Consider the following 24,241-nt stretch of genomic DNA (forward strand, 5'->3'; position numbering starts at 1 on the left):
TGACAAAGACCAAATATAAATATATATATATATAGTTATTGTTATTGGAGAAGGAAATGGTGACTCCAGTATTCTTGCCTGGAGAATCCCAGGAACGGAGGAGCCTGGTGGCTGCCATCTATGGGGTCGCACAGAGCTGGACACGACTGATGTGACTTAGCAGCAGCTGCAGCAGCATGTGTATTGCTGTTGCTCGTTGTTCAGCCGTGTCTGACTCTTTGTGACTCCGTGGACCACAAGCACACCAGGCTCCCCTGTCCTTCACCATCTCCTGAAATTTGCTCAAACTCATGTCCATTGAGTCAGTGATGCCATCAACTATCTCATCCTCTGTCACCCCCTTCCCCTCCTGCCTTCAATCTTTCCCAGCATCAGGGGCTTTTCTAATAAGTCAGCTCTTTGCATCAGGTGGCCAAAGTATTGGAGCTTCAGCTTCAGCGTCAGCTCCTTCTAATAAATATTCAGCATTGATTTCCTTTAGGATGGACTGGTTTGATGTTCTTGCAGTTCAAGGAGCTCTCAAGAATCTTCTGCATTGAGCCTTCTTTATGGTCCAACTCTCACATCCATACATGACTACTGGAAAAACCATCGCTTTGACTAGACAGACTATATATATAAAATGAGCATTTTTATTAAAGTCTTTATCGAATTTGTTACAGTATTGCTTCATAAAACTATTGTTTTAGTTTTTTGGCCATGAAGCATGTGGGATCTGAGCTCCCTGCCCAGGGATCAAACCCACCTCCCTGCACTGGAAGGCAAAGTCTGAACCACTGACCTCCAGGGACTTCCCCCAGACATGTTTTCTAATATGCCACGGTAAAACCTCTCTAAAATGTTACCGTGAGTTATGTGCTTGTTGTAGGGCAGAGTGCCTTCCTGGGACGGAGTTTTATCTGTACTGAAGACAAGATGTATTTGGACTCGTCTGCCCCACCTCCCTGCCAGGAACACACATTTCAGCTCCCGTATCAACACCAGACCTGAGATCCCCTCCGATTCCCTAGGATCCAGGTGCCTAATGGCCCCATTCGTCAACCAGTCCCGAAAAATCGATAGTGAAAACGCTCGGTGAGATCTCTAAGCTCCCTCCAACCCTCTCCTCCCGTTCACGAATGAAGAATGGCCGTTGGGGAATATCGAACCCCACATAAGTCACATTGAGGGGGCACAAACCATTTGCCCAAGTGACTTAAAAAAAATACTTCTCAACCACCCTCTCTCAGCTGGTCTCCTCTGACTGTTTTGCTCAGTCGGCAAAACTGCTCTAAATCACACCATGGCGGGGCTCACCGGGCCTGCTTCTCCTCCCGGGTTTTTCTCCGAATCCTTTTGCTTAAATCCTAATCAGGCCATAAAAGGAAGGAAGGAGGGAGCCTGCCTCGGGGGCAACTGCCTCTAGCTCTGCAGGTGGAAGGCTCCGCACTGACCCCACTGGGGCTGGACACGCCCCGAATCTACCTTCTTCGAGCCCCGCGTTCTTGGTCATTTTGTTTCTCTTGAAAAAAGTGAAGTGTTTAGTCTCTCAGTCCTGCTCAACTCTTTGCGACCCCGTGGACTGAAGCCCGTGAGGCTCCTCTATCCGTGGGATTCTCCCAGGCAGATATGCTGGAGTGGGTAGCCACTCCCTTTTCCATGGGGGTCTTCCTCACTCAGGGATGGAACCTGGATCTCCTGTGGTGCAGGCAGATTCTGTAGCATCTGAGCCATCAGGGCTCTCTCTTGGACAGGTTGTAAATGTGGCTTTGAGGGTCCTTGAAGCAGAGGCCTGATCACCATTCCCATAGGGAGGCAGTTGAGGGTGGGGTGGGCAGCCCTGCATCTCCAAGCTTTGCTGGCTTGAAGCCCATCCCCCACTCCATCTTTGACCATCCACGCCAGGATCTGGAATGTTCCAGAGTCTGGGAGACCAGGTCTCCTACCCTCTTGGTCTCAGCAGGTTTGCAGACAGCCCTCTGGGACACTGACATGGGGAGTCACAGGAGCCCAGGGTCTTCTGTCCCCAGTCCAGGCATTTCTCATGTCAGCCCCACCTCCAGGTGACTCTCCAGAAAACTCTCTCCTCCAGGGCTGACTGTCCCAGGGTAACCCTCAGGACTCATCATTAAGGCCAGTCAGGTTAATGCCTGTGAGGTTTTATCTTGAGGATCCCTCTATAAACTTAAAGAACTATGGTTCAAATGTTTCCAAAATAAAAAACGGACTCAAAAGGACTTTAGGTATTCCTACCACTCAAAGAAGCTGGTGGAAGTTCGGAAATTCAGTTATACTTGGTCCCATGTCAAGGGGCAGACGAAAACTAAATGTGTTTCAACATTTCATATGGTTCCTACAAGCTTCTTCTCTGCACCAAGGGAAGGAATGTAGCAATAACAGTTCATGTTTGCCAAGGGCTTTATCGTCACCAAAACGCTGTGGCCACCTCTGAGGTCATGATGTCTGTGATTCCACAGAAGGCAGGCTTAGGGGCTCGTCCTGCAGAGAAGTGGGGTGGGGAGGAGGTGACACGTAGAGGTCAGACCCAGGGCTTTAGTTGTGACCTTGGATGTTTATCTCCTTGGTCTCAAGGAAGTTAAAAGGTCTGTTGATAAGGCATTGAATGCCCATTTAAAAAGATAGAGACAGAAGGGGACAGCTGCATCACCCTGAAGCTGGGGAGGGCTGAGCTCCAGAGAAAGACGTTGGGAGGAGCGGGCTCTTCGCTCACTGGGCGGGGCTTCCTGAAGCCCCTCCCCAGACACACACCATGCTTTCCTTCTCCCCCCGACACACATCACGCTCTCCTTTCTCCACCCGCCTTGCGGGGCTACACAGCGCCCCCAGCTCTGGACATGGGTGCCTGGGCCCAGAGGCCTTCCCTCCTCTCCAGTGACCATCTGCTTAGACCCACTCCAGTCACCCACCAGGCATCAATCCAACTCTCACCCCTTCCTGATTGTAGCGTTCACACCCTGGGAGAGTTTGCAGAGGGCAGGGCAGCCTGGGTAGGGGCAGAACCTCGGACGATGGCTCCCCCAGAGTGGCTGGCAGTCCAGGGGTGAGCCCTCCTCAGGCTTCGGGCTCTGAGGGCATCAGTGAAAGACGGTGAAGGCCGCCCGCCGTTGGACCTCACAGATGCGAGAAACTAGTGTTGTCCTGTCGAGTCCACGTCTGCACGAGACCTGCCTTACGAGGGAGGCTCAGTGTGGCTGCAATCGGTCCATACAACGGCCTCATGCAGGTGGATTCCGCTGTCCATCCAAGGGAAGTGTTATGTCCCCGAGAGCATGAGCTCCAGAGGTTGGGATGCCCATGTCCGCTCCATCACAGGGGCTCCACACGTGTTCACTGGATGAATGGGTTTTCAGCCAAGGAGACCCAGACAGACGAGGGTAACTAGAGAGGGGGTCTAGGACCTTAGTGCCTGAAGGTGCTGTGTCCTTACCAGTGAATTTGGGACCATAAACCACTGGTTATGGCGTAGACGTGTCAACCCCCAAATTCCCGTGGTAGAGCCCTAACCCCAAGGACCTCAGACATGACTATGTTTGGAGACAGGTCTATGTTAAAATGAGGTGTTTAGGGTGTCCCCAGTCCAATGGGGCTGGTGTCCTCATAAGCAGAGGACACTGGGACACAGACACGTGACCAGGTGAGGGCAGGGAGAAGACGGCTGTCTCCAAGTCCAAGAGAAAGGCCTCGATGGAGCCAACTCTGCTGAGCCCTTGGTCTCCTGCCTCCAGAGCCACGAGAACATGCGTTTCTGTTGTTTAAGCTGCACGTCTGTGTGGCTTGTTACAGCAACCCTGAGACACTGGTCCGGCGCCTCGCAGGGCAGCGGTGACGGTTCAGGGACGCCACCTGGAACTGTGATGCCACACGTGAACCGTGGCTGCGGTCGAAGCGGGGTTGGAGATGGTGAACAGCGTGTCCCCCCTCCACCCCAGGCTCCGGCTCCCCCCGGGGTGGTGCCTGTCTCTGGGCCGTCCGTCCGGATCATCTGACTGCCCTGGTGCTGCTTCCGGTGGGAGGAGGCTCTTCCGCGAGAAAACCATCAGTGTCCTCCCAGGGGACCGCTGCTGTCCTGCTGTTTGAAAACACTGTCAAACCCTACAATATTCATTTACTTCAAGTCAGTGCCATGATTTCCAAAAATTAAACGCTGACGTCAAATGCACTGACCCCCCAACAGCCAGCCTGGCTAGGATGCCAACAGACCCGGGGGCGGGGGGAACTGTGGGTTCCCGGCAACGCCCTCTGTCTGGGGCTCCTTCGATCACTGCAGGTCGATAGGAATGATGCTGTGACAACGCTGATGTCTGTTGTTCTTGCGCTCGGGTACCTTGCCCGCGTGGCTCACACCCTTTCGTGTCATGCTTGCTGTGATCGTAGGTGCTGTTCCCCTCTGACCTGTCCTCCAAGGTGAGGGGCTCCCCCAAGGTCACGCAGCTTAGAGGGAGCCCTGCAGGGCCAGGGCCAGCTCCGCCGGCTCCAGAGGCCGCCCTTCCTCCCAATGTCACCAGATGCTGACTTCTCATTAATTTGCTAATTAAGCCCTGCTAGTTGGTGTGTTTTCATGTTGCATCAGCCTGCTGAACGGCAGGATCCAAACCGTTCGGGCCATCTGCTTCTGAAATCTGTCCCGTTAGCTTCCCTTCAACTCTGTAACCACTTCCATCGGTGGGGGCAGCGGGGTGGGGGCGCGGGTAGCGGAACCCAGCCAGCGTCCCTGATGGCCGGCCCCTCCCCTCGGAGGAGACCCTCTCAGGCCAGGCCTGGTTGGTTGTTGGGGACAGACAGTGGCTGTCAGCTCGGGAGGGGGTGGTTTGGCAGGGTCCAAGGCCAGGATCAAGTAGCAGCTCCTGGGGCCTGAGGACTGGGCTGGGGGCTCCGCTGTCCTCAAGGGCCATCCTCTTTGCTTGCGTCTGTGGGTCAGCTTCACCCTCCCGCCTCTGCTGACGTCCTCATCCAGGCTGGAGGCCAGCACAGGGGCAGGGGTCCCGGGCTCCGGCCTCTGGGGTAGGTGCGCGGCTGTGGGAGCTTGCCTGGGAGGCCCTGCCCTGGGGTCCCTATGCACCTGCTTGGCCAGGCCCTCCACGGTCAGCTGCCCCCCCTTGGGCCCTTGGCCATCTCATTGCAGCTCGTCCCCGGGGGTCGGGGCCACATCGGCTCCAGGTCACCTCTCTTGTTCTTGCAGAGGCCTCCCCTCTGTCTGCTGGATCCTAAAGGAGCCCAGGCCCCCAGGGAACTTTCTGCAGCATCTGGAGACATTCCGAGGGTCACTCCCTCGGGGAGCTGCTCCTGGAGCAGTGGGTAGAGACCACCGTGGTGGTCAGCTCTCCGCATGCCCAGGACGGGCCCTGGGTCAGGAGCACTGGGGCGGAGATGCCCAGGCAGATTCCCCCAGGGCCCCTGGTCCCCCCCTGGGCTGGAGCAGGTGCTGGGCGACACGTGAGCTCTCATTTGGGCTTTTTGTGCATTTCTGTTTTTTATCCTAAAAACGCATTATCTTTATAATGAAAAATAGACACTATGTGAGAAATTCGGGGAAGATGCAAACACCATTTGCTTATCATCCTGTGACCCAGGTGCCTTGTTTCTACGCCGGAGCCCACGCCTGGGCGGGTGGAGCCCAGGGTGGGGGGTGGAGCGGCTCCCTTGACCCCCGAGTTAGGAGGTCCCTGGCGGCAGGTGATAGATGGGCCCAGGCCTGCTGCCCTCCCCCGTCACGTGTGCTGGAGACCTCAGCACCTCTCGCAGCCCTGATGACTCAGCCTGATGACCTGGAGGAGCCCGGCCGGTCCCACCAGGCGCTGTCCTCGGGGCTCATCAAAGAGGGGCCCACAGGGGTGCTGAGCCCATGGACGTGACCTCATCCCTGCGTACAGCATGGGCAGGACAACTGCCAGGTGCTGGGAGCCCACACTCTGCCCCAGGACACTGAGGTCCCGCCCCCCAGAGGTCACTTGGGACAGCCCCCAGTCTACCCTGACCTGGGCGCCCCCAGTGACGGCCCTGTGCTCTGTGACTCCAGCAAAGAGTGTTAGGCGGAAGGTGCTCTCACCCCGATCAGCTTACGTGAATAATTTCTCCGAATCTTGAGGCCAAGGTCCTCGGTGCTGGAAACTTCCCGGGGGGTAGGCCTCCAGGTGAACTGGGGGTGTGATAGCAGACAGGCAGGAGACCCCTTTCCTCCGTGAGACTAATTGCTATTGGTCCCACAGGGTTTGCTGCCCACCTTGTTCCCATGGCTGTGTGGTGGTTGACAGGCTGATGTAAGCATGAAATACTCCCAGACTCACCCTAGTGCTAGCCTTGGGGCATACGATGGCTCAGAAACTCCCTGCTTGTAATGTGGTCTATTTTAACGTCCTGCTGCCGACACGCCTCCTGCAAATGGCACTGGAGGCTGGGAGGGTCGTTTGTCTTCAAGGCTGGTGCAGAGAAGGACGTTTGACCACAAGGCTGAGACTGCCTCCCCATCCCATGAGCTGGTCCACTTTCTCCTGCTCCCCTCAGGGGAGCCCTCAGAGCAGGGGCTTTCAGGATCACCACCAGCAAAGTGAAGGGACTCCCAGATCACCTCCATGTCTGCAGTCCGTGCACCCACAGACATGCCCATCCCTCTCGCCAGACAGAGGAGCCGAGGTCCCGCTCACTCATCCAGCATACGTGCGTTCTCAGTTGTTCAGCTGTGTCTGACTTTTTGTGACCCCATGGACTGTAGCCCGCCAGGCTCCTCTGTCCATGGGATTTCCCAGGCGAGAATACTGGAGTGGGTTGCTATTTCCTCCTCCAGGGGATCTTCTTAACCCAGTTATCAAACCTGAGTCTCCTGCCATCTCCTGCGTTAGCAGGCGGACTCTTTACCACTTGAGCCACATAGGAAGTTCCAGTCACCCACTGACCTGTGGCCAAATGTGTGATGAGCGGCACCAGGTACCCTCCAGGCACCAAGGCTCAGAGACAGAGGCAGGACCTGCCTCCCGGAGGTCATGGCTGTGAAGGGAAACCCAAGTGTGAGGCCTGGACCCTTCCTTGTGCTCTGCCTCCTGTTAGGGAGCACGGATTATCTGCCTGCCTCACTCCCAAAGGCTTTGCTTTTCTTTAAAGTCATAAGATGGTCATTAACCATCAGTAATTGAAGCCTGGATCCCGAAGAGATATCTGCAGTACCGTGATCACCGCCAAGACAGGGAAGTGACCTAAACGCCCGAAGAGGGACATGTGGACCGAGCAGATGTGATACACACACGCAGAGGGTGTTATTTGCCCACAACAGAGAAGGAAGTCCTGCCATTTTTTACAACATGGATGAACCTGGAGGAGGACCTGATGCTGAGTGAAACAGATACTGCCTGATCTCACTTATGTGTGGGATCTAAAGCGGTCAGACTCACAGAGGCAGAGTGCAGAATGGTGGGGGTGGGGGCTGAGCAAGGGTAGGGGTTGGGGGGAGGGGAACCAGAGGGTGCTGGTAAAAGAGAAATTTCAGTTGTGCAAGATGAGTGAATTCTGGGAACTGGGGATGGACTACAGAACCTGGTGTTTGTAGGTAATATGCTGTGTCATTAACTTAAAATTTCGCTAAGAACGCAGATCTCATGTTAAGTGTCTCTCTCTCTCTCACACACACACATGAGCATAATAAAGAAGGCAGCAGGAAAATTTAGGAGGTGACCACTGTGCTTGCAGCGTAGAGCGTGGTGATGGCTTCAGGGTGCATAATTATCTCCAGATTCCATGGATCCTGTACATAGAAGATGAGCTGTTTTGTACGCCAGTCATACCTTAATAAAGGGTTGAAGCCGTTGAAACCCTTTGTCTGTGATTCTAACGCAGAACTGTGGTCTGCTAAACCTTGTCAAGACAGAAGTGGGTGCTAACCCAGACTGCGGGTGGGGGCGCTGTGCACACCCGAGGAAGTGCTGGGGACTCCCTGGGGTCTGCCCAGCCTGGGGTCCCCACAAGGGCTTCCTGGAGACATGATGCCCAGACTGGGTCTTGGAGGAGGAATGGGGTCAGTCTCTGCTTCGATTTCCATTTGATTTGCTGGGACCCCTCTTCCAATTCCATCAGGGCTTTGGTATTGAGGACCAGCTTGGGGATGGGACTCACCTGCTTCATTTTCAAGACTGGCTTCTCCACGAATCCCCTGAGAGGCCACTCTGTGTCCTGGACAGGGTCGAGTCCTCGCTCTGCACCTCCACAGCCCTGGGCATCCTTCCCTTAATCACTGGGCTCACACGCGTTTTCCTTTCAACATCTAAACTGCAGCTGGTAGGGAGGGGTCCCAGGGCCCAGCAGGGAGCCCACCCAGCTGCTCATAGACCTGCCATTGCCTAAGGACAGGAACTTCTAGGCCCCGAGGCTTCGTGAGCCCCACTCTTGACATTCATCAGCTTCAGAGAGAGGGCTGGTTGTGGTCAGGCAGCAGGAGTGGAGAGAGCGGGGTGGGTGGTGGGGCTGTGGGGCCAGGGGGCCGGGGCAGGCTGCAGGCCTCTGCTCCTGCTGGGCCCTCACGAGCACCATCCGGAAGGGTGGACACTCAGGATTTTCCATCAGCCTTTAACTGAGCCCATGGTTTTCGCATCTCGAATGATACTTGTCAATTGTAAGTCATGTTTTTTCCCAGCAAAGCTTGCACTCTCAAGAGTGTCCTTTTTGCAAAAATGGAAACTGGACTTTGTGCATTTTTGTGTTTTTAATGTGAACTGGAAGTTGTTTAGGAAAATGACAGCTCCAGAATCTCTGCTCCACAGAAACGACGGAGGGGAGGCCCAGATGGTTTAGGGAGAGAGGAGCAGGGCCCCGGTGCCTGATCATGGTGGGCCTGCCGGCCGGGTGCCCTCCCCGGCCCCTCCTGTGGTAGGCACCTGCCTCTGTGAGTCCCTCAACGCCCTGTGGACTCTTTCCGGGTCTGGCCGAGTCCTGGGCTTTTCACTAGCGCCTCTCTCCCTGGTAAGCATCCCACACTGTTGCCAAGGAGCCTCAGCTGCCCCCTGTTCACTGGGGACTCTCAAATCACACCCTTTCCCCAGTCGTCCTACTTGGAGGACTCTTGCAGTAAATTGCCCACTGGATATCTCCCCTCCCCAATCCCACCGTTCAGCTGTGTTCCTATTTTAATTGATGGGATTATCCCTTAAGAAGCTGCCAAGGCTGGAGCCTTTGGAAAGCATCTCTGATGCATCTATTAACTTGTGAACAGCATCAGCAAGGGCTTCATTTTTGCAGATTCTACCTTCAAGGAGCTCTCCCTGCCTCTCTGTCCCTGTTGATCTAGTCAAAGACCTCTAGGTCTCCAATGGGGCCATGCTGTGTCCTCCTCAACTCTCTTCCCCGCCTCATCCCGCTCTCCCACTGGGCTGAGCCCACCAAGCCCAGAGACATGTCCACAGCCCCTTCCCATGGGACTCCCGGCCCATCAGGCCTGCCGACCGCCCAGCCTTACAGACCATGGTCCCAGAAATGCCCTGGGCCCCAGTGGGGCCGTACGCCATCCCCTCGCCTCTCCCAGCCTCCTCCAGCCTCCTCACCAAGACCCCTCAGACCAACAGGACCAAGCCCTCCCAGTAACCCTGGAGTCGCCAGCCCTCTGCAAGTTCAGCTGCCGGCTCCCTGGGGACACTCATCCTGCGTCTTGTCCCGAGGATGTCCCTGTCCTCCTCAAGCACACCCCAAGGCGCCTGCCGTCCAGGCGAGCACTGAGCAGCTGCAGAAGCTGCTTCCGTAAACAGGCGATTTGCAGAGTGCCTCTGTTGGCAGAGAGGTTTCTGGTAAAAAGTCCAGATCATCGCAGGGACCACCTGTTCCCATGGGGTCTGTGGCCACAGTGTTTATCACACCCCCATCCAACCGTCTCCTCTAACTCTGTGCTCCTGTCTGGGAAGAACGCGACGGCACTTTGGCATTTGGCAGTCTTGGAATGAAGCAGATATTTTACAACCCAGACAAGTTAAGGGTGTTTCTCTCTGTCAATAAACCATTTATACTTTGAGGAAAGTCCTACATGGAGATACTTGATCATGCAATTCAATACAAAGCCCTAGGAGGGAAATGCAGAATTAGTTTTCTCAAGGAACCTCTCATTAAAAAGTTCCAGAAAGCCCTAGAATTTATCATTTAGAAACAGATATTTAAGACTATATAATCAACCCTAGCAAGGAGAATATGTGTATATGTATATATATTTTCTCTTTACCAATGAATTATATTTAGAATCTAATTGAATATGTTCCACCAGTTGTGGGAGAAGCTGCTACTTGCCATTTTCTTGTTCTTTCTTACTAAAATAACTTTGGTGTTGGGGGAGCAATGTGTCATCTAGAATAACTATACTTCCTGTTTCCCTTTGCAGTTAAGGGTGGTCTTGTGACACATCTGGTCAATGAAAGGTAAACAGATGCCATGAGAGATTCTAGGAAGTGTCTTAGTCCCATTACTTTTCTCTTTTGTTGCTACTGGATTACAGGTGTGATGGCTGGAGCAGCAGTCACCACCTTGAGGCCTGGAGGGGAAAGCCAGACACTTTGGAAATGCCGAACCAATGCCACCACCCATCTGTGAACATGTCGTTCAGTTCAGTTCAGTCCCTCAGTCATGTCCCACTCTTCATGACCCCATGAACTGCATCATGCCAGGCCTCCCTGGCATGATCATCACCAACTCCAACTCCAATACCATCACCAACTCCCGGAGCCTAACCAAACCCATCTCATTAGGTGAGAAAAATAAATCTGATTTGGTTCAGTCATTGTTTTCTGTTGTTCTTGTTACTTGGAGTTGAACAAAAGTATCTCCCAATTGTCTTTGTCAGCTCTTGCTGCTGTAAGAAAATGCCACAGACTGAGGGGACTTAAGCAGCAGGCATTTGTTCTCACACGTCAGGAAGCTGCAAGTCCAAGGTCGAGATGCTGCTAGGTTTGTTTCCGGACCACAGCTGGCTTCCTGGGTGCAGGTGGCCACCTGCTCACTATATCCTCACACAGGGCAGAGAGAGGGAGACCTCTTCGGCATCTCTTCCTCTTCTTGTAAGGACACTAATTCCATCATGGGACCCCACCCTCTAGCGACCTCATCCAACCCTAATCACCTCCCAAAGGCCCCCATCTTCTAACACTGCCACACTGGGCTTCGGTGTATCAGTTTGGAGGGGATGCAAACACCTGGCCAGGGTCCCCTGTGCCCTGTGCACAAGGAGCAGCCCGTGGTTTGGGGGGAGATGTTACCTGTGCCCTATTCATGGTCAGATGCGCTTGGACAAAGCTCTGTGCTAAGGACTATTTAAGAACTGCTGCTGCTGCTGCTAAGTCGCTTCAGTTGTGTCCGACTCTGTGCGACCCCATAGATGGCAGCGCACCAGGCTCCCCTGTCCCTGGGATTCTCCAGGCAGGAACACTGGAGTGGGTTGCCATTTAAGAACTGCAAATACACTTAAACATATTCTGTACTTCCAGCATTCTGTAGTGAAAGAAATTTTTTTACTATTCCCTTCTTTCTCTTTCTCCAAACCCCCAAGCCCCAGCAAGGCTGCAATTTGCCACTTGGGGAAACATGAATAATGGGAGTCGCCCTACGTTGGAAGGTCCCGGACAAACACAGGAAGCTTAAAAGACAACAGCTTTCTGAGGGAGTGCAGTCACTGTCCTTGCAGTGGAGACTCTCTGTTGAAAGAGGGTGGAAAGTTTGGGGTTAACAGATGGTGGCATCTGGAGTCGACGGCCTAGAGATATGGACCATGGGAGGTTTTCCTGAGAACCTCAGTTAGGAAGGAAGGTTTGAACTGGGAAGGAGGCAGGGACGGGGTGGCCTCCTCTGGCCACTGCATGGAGCTCTCATGGGGTGGGGACCACTCTTGACCAGCTGTACCCTTCACTCCGGTGACCCCGGCATCCACTTGACAGCTGGAAAAATTCTGGGGCCCTCTGCTTTCCTTCCCATCCGGCCGGGTGCATCTTCTTCCGGACCACATCCGGCCAGGGTGCACAGAGCTCTTGGGTCTCTAATGAATGACCTCACTGGGGCTTCATTCCCTGGCTTCTAATAAGAGGAGAGAAGCCCATATTTGGTATTTCTCTGCACACTTTGCAGAAATGAACATCTGTCATGGGCAAGCAGACATAAGAACTTCCTGTTTAGAAACTAAGAGAAAATAGCAAGCTTTTGAAAGGGAATCGCGTTGTCCCAGCTGCATATTTTGCTGGTAGGAAACCAGCAATAGTGAAGGCCAGGGAAGCCTGGCGTGCCACAGTCCATGGGGTCGCAAAGAGCTAGACATGACTTAGGGGCTGGACAACAAAGGAAACCCGAAAGTTCAAAACCAAGGTGTCGGCGGGCCAGCATCCCCCCGGGGCTCCAGTGAGGACCTGCTCCTCGCCTCCCGACAGCTGAAAAGATTGAATCAGAACATTCTGGAGGAGCAGTTGATGAAACTTCAACACAGCCGGCACGTTCAGGTTGGCTGAGATGCTGTCCCTGTATCTGCTGTGAGTGAGGCTCAGCCCAACAGAGAAGCCCAGTAACATAGCTTCCCTTGCAGGTAGTGATCTTACAGACCAGACAAATCACACTTTCAAGAGAGAAGATGATCTTGTAAAAAGCCAGGACTTAGGAGATTGGTCTGTCCTTTTTTTTAAAAAAAAAAAAAAGAAATCACTATTTCTCTCACTTAGAGAGATGACTCTGTTATACCCGGGTCTAGTGGACAGCCTCTTGAAACAATCCGTCGGCTCTCATCACACCGACAGCATCTTGCCAGGCGGCCTGAAAATGTGCTTTTCCAGTTCAGGAGAGCAACGGAATCTTCGAGATTTAGAATAAGTTGCCTGTCTGTCAAGCCTCCTTTTCTCAGCTGTGACTGTAGTTGCGCCTCTGAACTCCAGTTTCCCCGCCTCTGAAATAGCCAGGTCGGGCTGGCTTGTCTCGCATCGTCCTGAGCTCTGATTTTCTGGTTCTGTCCGCTCTCCTGGGCTTGAGGGCCAGGAGTAAAGATCTGGGTGATGGAAGTGGCTGACCCTCCGCGGCCCCCCCGGGGGTGATGGGTCCAGCCCTGGGGAAGACGTGGCCTCCAGAGTCTCCGTGGCAGGTGCAGGCGCTCCTGGGAGCCTGCTAGGCAGACAGTGAAGGTCATCTCTCCCAGCAGGGCCACGCAGGTGATGGATTGAGCCAGGCTGGGGCGAGAGATATCCATCTTTATCAAAGCGTGTGCACACCAGCCAATTACGGCCAGAAATGGCCTGGAGCTAAAAGCTATTACTGAAGTTCTCTCTCTCCAGCAGAGCCTGGCCAGATGGGGCCTTGGGTAGGGGCTCGGTGAGGCAGAGAAGCCTTCGGAGACTTGGAGCGGCCTTGAGTGCGGGTCGACCTCCTGGGATCAGAGCCCCGGGCTGTCTGCGAGCCTTCAGTCAATCATGCACGGATGGACCACTTCTTTCAATGCTGGGCTACACCGCCGAGCTCCACGGGGCGAGGGGGCGGCCCCTGTGTGTTCACTGATGGGTCCCAGATCCAGGACCCTCCGTGGCTCGTAGTGGGCACACACTCATCATTGCGGGAGGGAGGGAGTGGGGAAGGCGGGCTTGGCAGGGGAGCCAGCCTTCAGCTCTTCCCCATCACTTGGGCCCCACTCGTGGCCCCCTCCCTCGAGGCTGGCACGGCCCTGCCTGTTCCCACGTCGTCAGCAGCCCCCACCAGATGCGCCCCCTGCCTGGGGCAGGTGGGGAGAGCTGACGGTACCCGCGAGTCAGACACTCTTTACTGTTTCGTTTACTGAGCCTGGTGCCCCACGGGCTCCACCGTCGCTGCCCACAGCCCTGGAGCAGCGGCGCCTTCTCCCGGGGACTGCGGACGACCCCTCCCTCCAGCTTGGACACACCTCTTTCCCACTGGGTCAGTACATTTGCACAGAAACTTGCCCGGGTTTCTTCTATATTAAAACGGTATTTCCCTCTCCCCCAGCTACAGGCTCTGTCCTGCTTCCTTGACCGCAAACCTCTGTGAAAAAGCACACCCCGGCTCCTCTCATCCTGTTCGGTCCACACCCATCTAGTCCAGATGGGCTTCTAGGGGGGGCAACTGCTTACCTCATGACCACCAGGGACCACCGTGCTGCTAAACCCAGTGGTTGCTTTGCAGACAGTCCACACGAGCCGCGTTGGCGGGGCCAGGCACGTGCAGGCCCGTCCTCTCCTGAGACTCTCTCTGGCCGTGCCTGTTGGCAGCCTTCCTCTCAGCTCTGCTGCGGGTGCGACCTCTGACCCACCCCTTGATGCCAGAGCAGGCTTGACTTCACATCCCGACCCCTGCTCTTCTCCAGCCCCTCTCACACCCTGGAGGGCTCGCAGCCTCACAGCCATCGACACCCCAGGGACACCTGGCTTGCTCTGTGCAGCCCAGACCTCTCCTGCAATCTCCTGATGGGTCTGTCCGGCTGCCCAGCTGACGTTGCCACCTCTTGTCTAGAGGCATCTCAAGCTTAGTCCTACATGGGCCCACTCAGCTTCTCCCGCGTGTGCTCCACACAGAGCTGGGCCCACACACTTAACCTTCCCGCTTTCGAGCTGCTCAGCCTCAGAGGCATCGCAGCTTCTCTTTCTCTGACGCGTCTCCTGCAAATATGCTGAGAAACGCCCAGCACCTGACTATTTCCCACAGCTGCACAGCTACCGCCAGCTTTCGCCTGGTTTAGCAACACAGCTTCCCAACTGGTCTGCCACGTGGCCCCCCATCATCCGAGGTCAGCTCAACTACCAGAGTGATCTTTTAAAATTCCTAAGTCATATTATGCTTATGCTTGCACAAGCCCTCCTGTGGCTCTCATCTTGATCCAGGGGAAAGGCAGAGTTTTGCAGAAGTCTGCAAGGCTCTTCAAGACATCGCTCTGTCCTGACCTTCCCCTGCTCGCCTTATGCACCCACCCGTGATCCTTCAGGAGCTCCTGGCACCGTCTCCCCGGAGCCTTTGCCCTGGCTCTTCCCACCACCAGCTTGCTCTTCCTCGGGTGTCCACGTGGCTCATTCCAACACCTCCTTAAGTCCTTCGAGTCGGAGTATCACCTTCTCCATGTGGTCTCCCCTGACCCCCATTGCAAAGGCAACCCCTCTGTCCTTTCTGACTCCATCTTGCTTCTTTTCCCCCAAAGAACCTTCGCAATGGGCTGAGGGTCCTGGGTTCTTACTTGCAGTGTGATGGTCTTGGGAGGTGGGGCCTTGGGCAGGTGACGAGGTCATGAGGGTGGAGCCCCACACTTGAGATTTGTGCCCGTATCAAGGGGACCCGAGAGGGCTCTCAGCCCTCTCCACCCGTGAGCCACAGGGTGAAGTCGGCAGCCCACCACCCGGAAGAGGGCCCAGGTCAGAACTGGGACATGCTTGTCCTTCTAGCCCCCAGACCTGGGAGATATCAAGCCTTGCTGTTTAGAGCCACCCAGTCTGGGGCCTTCTGTTATAGCACCTGAACTGAGACAGCCTTCTCATGCATTTCTGAATGAACTTCCTGTAATTCGGTTATTTGTCTCTGAACAAACTCCCCGAGGGCAGGTGTGCTTCTCTGCCCCGCTCTCTGCTGAGTCCTGGGCCCCTAGAATGGTGACCGGCTCACAGAACACCCTCAGGAGATACTCCCTGGGTGGAGAATCCTCCCTGAGCCCCTCTGCCGCCCACAGGGGGGCCTGCAGACTTGGACCTGGATTCTGGCCTTGGGTTGGGTACCGTGGCCTTGTGGCAACTTGAGGATGTTTCCTTGGTAACCATGTCTACACGGGTGGCCAGTGTACACCTGTGTCCCGGACAATCTGGAGTCTGCTTCTCTGGACGGTATGTGCTGTGTTTAGAAGACACGATACGATTACCAGTGAACAGAAAACAGAGAGGGGTTGAGATATGCTCTCATTTCATGTGATGGTGGATCCCTTGTGAGACACCCCTGTGGGCAGGTCAGATGCAGGAGCTCCGCCTGTGTCACCTGGCCAGCGAAATGCCCCCCAAATCCCCACCTGTTCCTGTAGCTCCCTGTGGGCCCCAGAGACAGCCTGGGTGGTGGAGGACCCTACCAGTCGCCTGACCGCTCCCCCATGTCTGGTCCAGCTGCCCTGGTGCCTGACCCGCTCAACAGGGAAGAACTCCCTTGTGATGTTCCGTCCGCCAGCCTGGGACTGGGTTCCATCTCCCGGTGCCCAGCCCTACCTGACGGCCTGGCATAGAACGTTTGCTTGATTCCCCACTGAGACACAGGTGGGAGATGGGGAAGCGGGCGTGCTGAGCAGAGGAGCAGCCACCTGAGCTCATTCCTGGTGTGATGGTGTCTTTCTTGGCTCTCCTAACCCAGAGTGTGTGCTCAGTCCCTCAGTCATGCCTGGCCCTTTGTGACTCCGTGGACTGCAGCCCACCAGGCTCCTCTGTCCATGGGATTCTCCAGGCAAGAGTACTGGAGTGGGTTGCCATTTCCTCTTCCAGGGGATCTTCCCAACCCAGGGACCAAACCCTCGTCTCCTGTGTTTCTGAATTGGCAGGCAGATTCTTCATCACTGAGCCACCTGGGAAGCCCCAAGCCAGGAAGGAGACTAATTAAATACCAGTGTTGTTGGGAACGCTCCAAGGAGCTTCTGATTTTAAGTATTTTTCGGGTCTTTTCAGACCTCTCTGAGTGGCACTAAAATGAATACGTTGCCGAGAGAGCGCCGTGCTGTTGGTTTCTACACTCCACCAAAGATGCCTTGTTAGCGGGCTTTTAAATAGCTCCCTCAGAGCTGCCAGCAGCTGCGCGTCTGGAATGGGTGACCTCGGGAAGAATCGCAGGCCTCTCCAAATTTCTGGACAGAGCGGGCTTGGGGGTGGGGGTGCGGGCAGGTGATGTCAGCCCCCGTTTCCGTATGTTTGTTTATGGATGTCCAGGGAGGATGTGGGTTTGCATGCAACAGGGTAGGAAAAAAGGCCATAAATAAGGCTCTTTTGTGGCACAAGCCTTTGATCAATCAGACTGTAACACAGATGGAATATGGCTTGGCCCCCACTAATGCAAACATATGGACTTGCTCACTGCCAGCCTGCATTTCCGGGAGAATATTTAATAGTTTAGAGGAGGCATATTGCTTTCATACAACTTGTCTTCGGAACACCGTTCTGCGGAGACGCAAAGTGCTGATCTCTTTTCACTTTTCTGTCTCACCATACTTGTGGCCTCGAGAGAGGGTGTCTCCCAGCTGGCCGTGGGGAGCAGGACCTGGGGGACGAACGCCGCCCTCATCTCCCCTGGCTAGGCCCGCCCTTGCCCCCATGCGTCGAGCCTCCTATGGAGGGAGAGTGGACACGAGCATCCACAAGGGGCTGAGCCCAGGGCAAGGGCACTTTGTGTGGCGACCACACTGCCCTGACCCTGAGACAAGGGGTCTGGCGGACCTGCCCCTGCTGAGCAGTGGTTTTCAACGTGTGATGTACAGAGCCCCTTGGTTGCCATGGAGACAGTGTGGCGGTGAGGTGGGAAGATGGCAGGCAGGGGTCTGTCTGGTTACCATTGTCTTCCCAGCACATACCATGATGTCTTCCCCTTGGCAGCTGCTCAGTCTGAGATAAAGGTCTAGCATTTAAATATCTTAAAGACAATTTTTTACAAGATTTTATGTTCACAGCAACATTGGGGGCCACGAACAGGGATTTTCCACGTACCCCCTGCCCCACATGTATACAGTCTCCCTGCCCCCCCACCAACATCTCCCAGAGGAGATGGTTCATTCATTACAATTAGTGAACCTGCATTGACACGTCATCACCTCCCAAAGTCCAGGGTTTAAATTAGGTTCCCAGGCACCCATCCTTGTAATATCATAAAGAGCATTTTTTACTGCCCTGAAAACCCTCTGTGCACCATCTGTTTATTTCTCCATGCCAACCCCTGGTCACCACTGAGGTTTCACTGTCTCCATTGTTTTATTTTTTCAGAATGTCATCAAGTTGAAGTTGTACAGAACGTAGCATTAAACATATATTTTTAAACTGAAAACTCTTTGCTTTACAATCCTTTGCTGGTTCCGGCCATAAGGTGTTGACTTCTTACAATACACATTTAGATTTCCTTCGTGTGTTTTCGTAACTTGATAGCTCATTCCTTTTTTTGTGCTGAGCAATATCTCATTGCCTGGATGGACCACAGTTTATTCATTCACCTACTAAATGGCATCTTGGTTGCTTCCGAGTTTTGGCAACTATGAATAACACTGCTATAAACATTTGTGTGTGGGCTTTTATGTGCATGTAAGTTTCCAGCTTCTTTGGGTAAATACCAAAGAGCATGACCCTTCTGCGTCTCCACCAGCGTGAGTGAGAGTTCCTGTTTCTCCCCATCCTCACCAACATTTGGTGATGTCAGTGTTCTGGATTTTGGCCATTCTAATAGGTGTGCAGAGACATTAATATTAAAAAGCAGAGACATTACTTTGCCAACAATGGTCCGTCTAGTCAAAGCCATGGTTTTTCCAGTAGCCATGAATGGATGTGAGAGTTGGACTATAAAGAAAGCTGAGCACCGAAGAACTGATGCTTTTGAAGTGCAGTTTGGAGAAGACTCTTGAGAGTCCCTTGGACTGCAAGGAGATCCAACCAGTCCATCCTAAAGGAAATCAGTCCTGAGTATTCATTGGAAGGACTGATGCTGAAGCTGAAACTCCAATACTTTGGCCACCTGATGCGAAGAGCTGACTCATTTGAAAAGACCCTGATGCTGGGAAAGATAGAAAGAGGTGGAGAAGGGGGCGGCAGAGGATGAGATGACGAGATGGTTGAATGCCATCACTGACTCGACGGACATGAGTTTGAGTAAACTCCTGGAGCTGGCAGTGGGCAAGGAGGCCTGTCGTGCTGCAGTCCATAGGGTCACAAAGAGTCGAATACAACTGAGCGACTGAACTGAACTGAATAGGTGTGCAACAATAACATTGCCTAAATTGCATTTCCCTGATGACACAGGATGTAGACATCTTTCCACATACTTATTGGCCATCTTCCTTGGTGAGGTATCTGGAAAGATCTTTGGTCTATTTTAAAATCTGGTTGTTTTCTTATTATTGAGTTTTAAGAGTTCTTTACATATTTTGGATAACAGACCTTTATCAGATATTAAGTCTTTTACAAGTATTCCCTCCCGGTCTGTGTCTGATCTTCTCCTTCTCTTGACGTTGTCTTTTGCAGAGCAGAAATTTTCAGTTTTAATGAAGTTCAGTTGCCAATTATTTCCCTCATGAACCATGTTTTCGGTGTGGTATCTAAAGAATTATTGTCACACCCAAGGTCATCTAGGTTTTCTATGTTATCTTCTAGGAGTTTTGCATTTTCCTTTAGGTCCATGGTCCATTTTGAGTTAATTTTAAGTGTAGAGTCTGTGCTAGAGTCTTTCTGTTTTTGCACTCGGAAGCCCGGTTGTTCCAGCACGGTTTTTAAGAAGCGGCTCCACCGTGGTGCCTTTGCTCCTCTGTCACAGCTCGGGTGACTGCGTTTATTTGGGTCTATGTCTGGGCTCTGTTTTGCTCCACTGGCCTCTTTGTGTGTTCTTCCACCAACCCCACAGTCTCGACAACCGAAGCTTTTTAGGAAGCCCTGAAGCCAGGCCCTGCCAGCTCTCCGACTTTGTTCTTCTCTTTCCGTATTGTGTTGAGGGAGTCTATTCTGTGTCTTTGGGAATTACGTCTGCAGTTACCCTACTTCCTTATTTTGGGGAAGATACTGGGATCACATCTTTATTCCCTTTTATTTTTTTCATACGGTGAGACTTTTCCATGTCATCACATATTATTGCTCAAAACCAGCGTTTTCAGTTGGGTAAACTTGACCCTTTAGAGTGGAGATGTGTGCACGGCTTACTCTTTCTAGATTGCTGGTGATGTGTGGGCTGCATTTTCTGGAATGGGGAAGGAGGCCTCTCATTCCGGAGCAAAGCTACAAGGAAAGATACAGATTTGCTTTCCTTGGACAATCAGCCGTCTCTGGGGCGGGGCTCTGCTCTTGGCCACACCCACTGGAGTGAATGAGGAGAGGAAGGAAGTGCTTTCTGTCCCCAGAAGAGGAGGGCTGGTCCTGCCCGGAGGAAGGGAGACTGCGAGGCAGGCAGCAGAACAGACACCTGCTCTGGGTGAGTCACCCGACCTCAGTTCTGGAAAGGAGCGGGCTGGTCCTCGGCAGATAGCTCACAGCAGCGCTTCCAGGGAGAGAGGGCGGCCCTTGGGCAGGGAGGCACACACAGCTGTGGGGAACCGGCACGTCTGGGTTGTGAATGCAGATAGGCAAGCCTGGGGGAGGAGCAGAGAGTCTGGACAGGTGCCCAAGAGGCCTGCAGCCCGCGTGCAGGGGCCTGAGTCTTATCACACAAGTGGTTTGGTGTGGACAATGCCTCAGGAGCCCTGGTTAAGGAACGTCCCTTCTCTCTAAAGTTCCTGCAAACACCCGCAGCCATGCTTCGTAGCTGTTCAGTCATCTGGGGCCACAGTGCTGGCTCTAGAATACAGACCCAGCCATCCTCCCCAGATGCTTTCTCCTTCTCTAGAACTTTATCCTTCAGACATGTGTCTGGACAGTGCCCACAAGACTCGACTGTGCACTCAAGCTCCTGGTGCCTGGAGAGGTGGCCTTTACCACTTAGCAGATCTGGTTCTGGCAACATGTGACAAGACCAGTGTGAGACTCAAGACAAGTTCTCTTTTTAAAGCAAGGATCCTTACCGTTTGACTGGGAACACGCTCCCATCTTTTAGGATGAATCACTGCTGATGGTCGAGAGAGCAAGCTGTGGGTTTTTACTGCTCTTCACAGGTGCCCCCTATCCTTCAGGTCTCTGTGTCCTAGTCGGCGTGGGAACTCTGCGTTACGGGCCTCATTAACCCACGGTAAGGACGCGGCCCAAGCATAACGTGATGCAGCAGCTGGAGGCGGCTCTAATGACCGTGGAGGAGCTGCAAACCAAGCGTCACTGATTCTTTGCAGCTAAGAAAGACGGCAGGTGAGGGGAGTGAGGCTCATGGCTTCAGGCTGCATTAGAGCTGGGGTGCTGGGGTGTAGATCCAGCAGCAGTTGCAACAGCTGGGCTTCGGGTCTGGATCTTGGATCGGTCACATAAGGTCCAATCAACTGATGCCCTCGGGGTTGTGGCCGAGCCCCTGTCCACTAGGATGTAACCTCCCCGAGAGTGGAGACCCTTGCCAACTCGTGTCTGGACATGGGGCCACCAGAAGGGTTTAAATCACTACTGTGTCCAGGAAACAGGCAGAGGGGTGGAGGCAGCTGGGGTGAATGGGAGGGGTGGGGAGAGAGCCAAGCGTGAGCTCCAGGTGTGAGGTTCCCCAGTGTCCTCCACCTCCAGCTGGGCGCCCCACAGCTCAGTTCAATCCTCACAGAGACGCCTGGGGTCAGCACAGGCCCCCCCCGGGCAAGGGCTCCCTTCCACCAGCCTTGCTCCCTCCAGATTACAGCTGCACGTCTAGGGAACCCTGCACTTCTGACAAGCAGCTATAAATGTGGGAGTTACCGTGAGACCCCCTTGCTGTCATTTAGTCGATCAGTCATGTCCAATTCTTTGCAACCCCATGGGCTGTAGCTGCCAGGCTCCTCTGTCCTCGGGATTTCCTAGGCAAGAACACTGGAGTGGGTGGGTAGCCATTTCCTTCTCTGGGGGATCTTCCTGACCCAAGGATCGAAACTGCGTTTCCTGCAAGTCTCTTGCGTGGCAGGCAGATTCTTTACCACTGAGCCACCAGGGGAGCTGCCTTAGGTACAATAATTTGCTAGCCCAACCCAGAGAATTCAGAAAAACACTTCACTTGTGTTTACCAGGGAAGGGTCCGGCCTGGTGTGGGACGCGGGCAGCCGGCCTGAGAGATGGAGGGACAGCCAGCCTGAGTCCTGCTCTTAGGAAACACCGCTGACCACACACTGGCGGGGCCCTCCCCTGCAGCCCCGTCACCGCCCGCGGAGGCTCCAGGCTGCGGGCACTGAGGGAGGCTGAGCACCCTGCTGGGGCAGATGGGGCTGGGCGTGTTGATTTGACCTCGCAAGCTGCAGTGATTGCCCCGAAACGTGGTCTCCTCTTTCTGACATAAACACAAGCTGTTTCCCCAGAAGCTTTGCCACCAACAGACACCAGGCGTCCCCACCAAGACCGCACACTTGGAACACTGCCGAATCCTGTGCGCCTTCCCGGAGATTCCTGGAAACTCGGCTCGGAGGCGGGACTTCCGGGGGACCCTGCCACCCCTGACTCTGCCCCCACAGGCCTCCCTCCCTGCCCCTCTAGCTGCAGCCCCTCAGGACTGCAGGCGACACCCCTCTGCCTCCCTGCAGAATCCACACTGTCGGGTCGAACCAGACTGAGCATCTCCCAGCCCAGGCTCCCCGGGGCACCCAGCCCTGCCCCTGACACACGTCCTAAGAGCCAAGCACTTTCCATGTGCCCTCAACAAAGAGAGTACAGAAGCTCAGAGAGGTCAGGTCACTGCCCAAAGATCACCCAGCTAGAAGGTAGTGGAGAAAAGGTACAACCAAGGGTCTCTGATTTCTCAGCTCATTCGTGTTTGTTCTCAGTGTGAGTCAAAGAGGGCTTCCACCCAAGGTCTTTCCTTACTGAAGATGCTTCCAGATCTTTCCAAGGAGAGCTCAGTGCATACGCATTTCTCTTCCCTTCTCTCTGTGCAGTGTGATCCATTTTCCTCATTATGTCTTAGCCTATTAATAACCACCCATTTGTCTTAATTCAATAAAAAGATGATTGATCGTATTTGCAACGGTTTCATCGAACTTTTGAAAGTGATGGATGGGGCCCTGCTGTAAGAGGTGTCAAGAAGAGCCACGTCCTTGTGCTTGGAAGCGGTTCTCTGTCTCACTGAGCATTTTGAGACAGAAATTTCAAAAAATATATATATATATGTTCAGTGTTGTCAGGAATCAAAAGCAAAGCGGAATTTTTACCTTGACATCTGGGTTCTGAATCTTCGGGCCTGGGGTTCCAGGGAGGGAGCTTTAGTTACTTTTTAAAATTCACTCATTGGCTAGAAAACCACTCGCTTGTGTGTTTATAGGAAGAGCACTGAGGCAGCTTCTGTCTGCAGGGAGGGAGAGGGGACACTTGGAGGTGCTGTGTGAAGCCAGACCCATCCCGAGTCCAGACGGGGCCTCTCCTGTCCACCGTAAGGGCTGGTCACGCTGGTGTCTGTTTGAGTGGCGAGTTCTCCCTAATCTAACATGAACTCAACACTCCTAAGCTCGCAGCCATTCTAACTCCACTGACCAAGGCCCAGCTTGCCAGCCGGGCCGTCCTGACCTGACTTCACAGCAGCTCACACAGCCGCGCCTTTCAGCCTTGTGCCCTCTGCCCCATGGGACCTGAAAGTGCCTCCTTTCAGGACCTTCCGGGCCACCGTCCACGAGTCCTCACCGTGCCCTCACTGGCATGCAGTGGGTCCCTCCTTTCCTCTTAAAGGTAGAGATCCTGTGCCTGAGTCTCTAAACGTGGGGTTCCAGTAACAGATCACTGCACCCCAATCTCTGCCAGGAGACACGTGTGGCTACCCTCCTCCCCCTCCTTTCTGTTGGCCCTGGGTCCCCCTGAGGGGTCAGCCTGGCCAGCAGCTGTGGTCACACATTCAGCAAACCAGAAGCAGAAGGATGAGGGAGGAAGAGCAGAGACAGCAGCCGTGTGAACAGGGATTAGGCACCTCCTCCCCCAGGCCTCTGGCCCCACTCTGTGTGGGCAAGGCGGTTGTCACAAGCACACCGTCTTGGAGACAGCATCCCAGTGCGGAATTGTTCTGTCCCTTATTCTAGCCAATATCTCAGAACCCCAGAAAAGAGTTCTAATCAATAGGCTGGGAGGATGATGAAAACCTATTACCGGGAAAGAAACACATTATTACAAAGATCAAAGGATAATAAGGCTCCAGGAAGGAGGGGGGGGTCCTGAACGCCGCGGTCGATGCTGTGTGCGAGGTTTCCGAGGCTGCTCTTCCTGAGAGTAGGTCACATATCCAAGTGCCTTCTCTTTCATGTAGCTTCTGTTCCATGAATGTCTCCAAAGATGAAATCAAGAATTGTCACTAGCCCTTTTCTGGAGGACAATTTCCCAGAACCCACGAGAGCAGCTGCTTGTTGGGTCTCGCCCAGAAATGCTGTGGGCATTCTTCCCATCCTCCAGAGCTCCAGGCAGAGGACACGGGGATGGGCAAGGGTCCCGGCTATTGCGGGCAGCCCCCTCTTCCAGCACTGACCCTGAGTCCACCGGAGTCTGCA

General features: G+C 54.0%; 1 long non-coding RNA gene across 2 annotated transcripts; it reads left to right on the forward strand.

Moving 5' to 3' along the window:
• The first annotated feature begins 19,975 nt into the window (after positions 1–19,975).
• LOC147373278 (uncharacterized) lies at positions 19,976–22,733 on the forward strand. 2 transcript variants are annotated; one of them, XR_015164935.1, is made up of 3 exons: positions 19,976–20,100; positions 20,777–20,963; positions 21,794–22,733. It is a non-coding gene; the product is annotated as an uncharacterized LOC147373278 (long non-coding RNA). The 2 variants fall into 2 exon arrangements; XR_015164934.1 differs by having other exon boundaries at positions 19,980–20,100; positions 20,795–20,963.
• The last annotated feature ends 1,508 nt before the right edge of the window (positions 22,734–24,241 follow it).

This window comes from Bos grunniens, chromosome 5 (assembly GCF_055505025.1).
Source record: "Bos grunniens cultivar Pamir isolate PY7600 chromosome 5, Bosgru_T2T1.0, whole genome shotgun sequence".
Taxonomy (NCBI): domain Eukaryota; kingdom Metazoa; phylum Chordata; class Mammalia; order Artiodactyla; family Bovidae; genus Bos; species Bos grunniens.